General features: G+C 40.8%; 1 non-coding gene across 1 annotated transcript; it reads right to left on the bottom strand.

Annotated features, from left to right (window-relative positions):
• Positions 1–272: 272 nt before the first annotated feature.
• LOC111556735 lies at positions 273–379 on the bottom strand. Its single transcript, XR_002736454.2, has one exon. It is a non-coding gene; the product is annotated as a U6 spliceosomal RNA (small nuclear RNA).
• Between the last annotated feature and the right edge of the window lie 2,646 nt (positions 380–3,025).

Consider the following 3,025-nt stretch of genomic DNA (forward strand, 5'->3'; position numbering starts at 1 on the left):
GGTAGGAAGGGGATCTGAGAGCAGAAAGGAGCAAAAGAGGGCTTCTGGAGTGCTGGTCATGTCTTTTCTTTCTTTCTTTCTTTTTCTTTCTTTCTTTCTTTCTTTCTTTCTTTCTTTCTTTCTTTCTTTCTTTCTTTCTTTCTTTCTCTTTCTTTCTTCCTTTCTTTCTTTCTTTCTTTCTTTCTTTCTTTCTTTCTTTCTTTCTTTCTTTCTTTCTTGTTTTATTTATTTATTTATTTATAAATATAATTTATTGTCAAATTGGCTTCCATAAAAAATACAGAAGCTTCACGAATGTGCGTGTCATCCTTGCACAGGGGCTGTGCTGACCTTCTCTGTGTTGTTCCAATTTTAGTATATGTGCTGCCCAAGTAAGCACCATATCTTCCTTCTTGATCTGGGTACCAATCATCTGTGTTTCGGTTGTGAAAATAATTGAGTGGTATCCTTATTACCTGTGCATTCAATACATGCATGTATGTTGTACATCAATCCAAAGTTGAAAAAATGTTTCAGTGAACATCCTTGTAGTGATGTTTTTGCAGATATCTCTGTTTCTTTCTCTTTTGACTGAATTCCTAGATGTGGGATTGCTAAATGAAATGGTATGAACATTTTTACAGCTTACAATACATCTTGTCAACTTGTCAGGGACCGCTTTTATTTATCTTGTCTCCCTGTGCCTAGCACCAAGCCACTGACTAATTGATGTGACCAAATGAATAAATGACGTACTTCTTTCAATTCCTTGAATGAAGCAGACTTTTTCAAGACTAAGAGCAGTTCCTATTTGCTCTTCCCAGAAATCTCTTCTCCCTGTTCGTCATACTGCTGACTGTCAGCTTAAAAGACACTCAAATAAGAGGCTTCCCTAACCATGCTGTCTAAAGTAGTCCTCCATTCTTATTCTGTCTTAGCTCCTCTTGTTTACCAATCTCAATGCATAATTATTATATCTGATTTATTTGTGTAGTTGCTTGCTTATTGCCATTCTCCCACTGGACTCTAAGTACCACGAAGATAGGAATGACATATGTCTTGTCCACTATTTTAACTCCAGCACCTACCTAGCATAGTGCCTAGGATGGAGAAGGCCTTTATGTTAGGCATTTTTGGCCACAAGGGACAAACTCCTAACTCAGATGGACTTAACCGAAGAAGAAGAAGAAGAAGAAGAAGAAGAAGAAGAAGAAGAAGAAGAAGAAAATTTTTTGGTTCATGTAATTGAGAAATTCAAGGGGTATAAATAAACAATTTCAGACATGCCTGGATCCACAGGTTCAAATAATATTATTAGGCCAGGTTGTTTCCTTACATAGTAGCAAAAGAACTCCTCACCAGCCCCAAACGTACATGGCTAACCATCTCTGAAGAAAAGGAGGAAACTTTCTGATAGGCCTGTCAAGAGTCTTGGGGAGGATTGTCAAGCTCAGGGACACATACCCACCACTGAGCCAAGCTCAGTGGGTATGGAGGCAGAGTTCTATACCCAGGCCTTGGTTCCTTGACTGTCTCTGAGGGGCTGGATGGGTGGGAGCGGAGTCTCTGTCCCATCCAAACCACAAGCGCTGATGTGGAGAGGTGTAAGACCACCGGGGGCCAACTTAGTTGCCTAACTCCCAGTCCAACTTACCACTTGATTAGCTGCAGGGACTCAGCTCTCTCAGTGGGTGTATGCAGCCATTAACTGAAACCAGGCAGCTGAGACCTAGAAGTAATTGAGCTATTTTCCAGCTAAGTGGGGCCAGCTAAAATTAAGTGCTTCCTTGAACTTTGATTGCCATTTTTAATTAGGCAGTATATTGGCATTCCCTGAATGCCTTCTCCCTTTCCAATTTATTTGGGATTTAGGTGGAGGTCTGCCCTCTGTAACAAAACATAGGGGTAGAATTTGTATATAACATTTTCTTTCTTCCCAGTCCTTATTCTAAACTGAGTCTGTTTATACGGTTTTCTTGATCGGCTTAAATCTCACACCCCCACCCTTAGGGTTTATTCACCTCCTTCACCTGTTTCAGTTGGATCAGCCTAATGTTGACTGAGCTAAGTGACAAATAGGGATTTTCTCATTGGTATGCAGAGGTACATCAGATACATAAACTCACTGGCAGTCTTTAGTATTCACTGCCTTGCAGACTCATCACTTTAGATTTCCAATTTGGCTCCTTTTTCAGGGTTTGTCCATGACCTTGAAGAAGTCAATTCCCTCTTTCTGGACCTTGGTAGCTCTAGCTATAAAATGAAATAATTACCTCGTCTGCTGAATAAGATGATTTCTGAAGATGATCTCTGATCCCGGAATTACCTTTCCCTGCCTCTCCTTTGTAATCTGGTGATGAGAAGGTTACCGTTAAATGTGAGGTGGCTTCAGGATCAGCCACATGATTTGTGGATTCCCATACAAAATGAAAATGTAGGTCCCCCTTTTCCAAAAAGTATCAAGAATTTCAAGATAGCAACAGCAGAGCATTTAGCCAAGTATGGGGTCCTTCTGAGAGTGGGATCCTGTGCAACTGCCTGGGTAGCACTTCCGTGAAGTCAGCCACAGATGCCGGAATTAATTAGATAGGATTAACCAGCCACGCTGACGCCCCTCCTCAAAATTCTGCATTATATGTCCACTGTCTTTTGCAAGGATAGAAAAATCAAATAAAATAAATGAGTGATGTGGGCTGGGGGTGGTGGTGACTGTGACAAAACGGAGAGAACAAATATTCTCCCTAAAGGGAGCAGCTAATATTGTCCGCCAATTGTCATCATGGGAGAATTTAGGCTTATTACTGTACAATCTTTTAATGTTTGAAAAGAAGCCAGGGTCAGGATAAAAAACCAAAAAACCAAAACAAACAAACAAACAAAACCTCCTGATTTTTCTTAAATGTTTATTTTTGAGAGAGAGAGAGAGAGAGAGAAAGCATGAGCAGGGGAGGGACAGAGAGACACACACAGAATCCAAAGCAGATACAGAATCTGTCGGCACAGAGCCGAATGTGGGGCTCGAACCCACAAACCGTGAGATCATGAC

The sequence above is a fragment of the Felis catus genome, chromosome A1, assembly GCF_018350175.1.
Source record: "Felis catus isolate Fca126 chromosome A1, F.catus_Fca126_mat1.0, whole genome shotgun sequence".
NCBI classification, from domain to species: Eukaryota; Metazoa; Chordata; class Mammalia; order Carnivora; family Felidae; genus Felis; species Felis catus.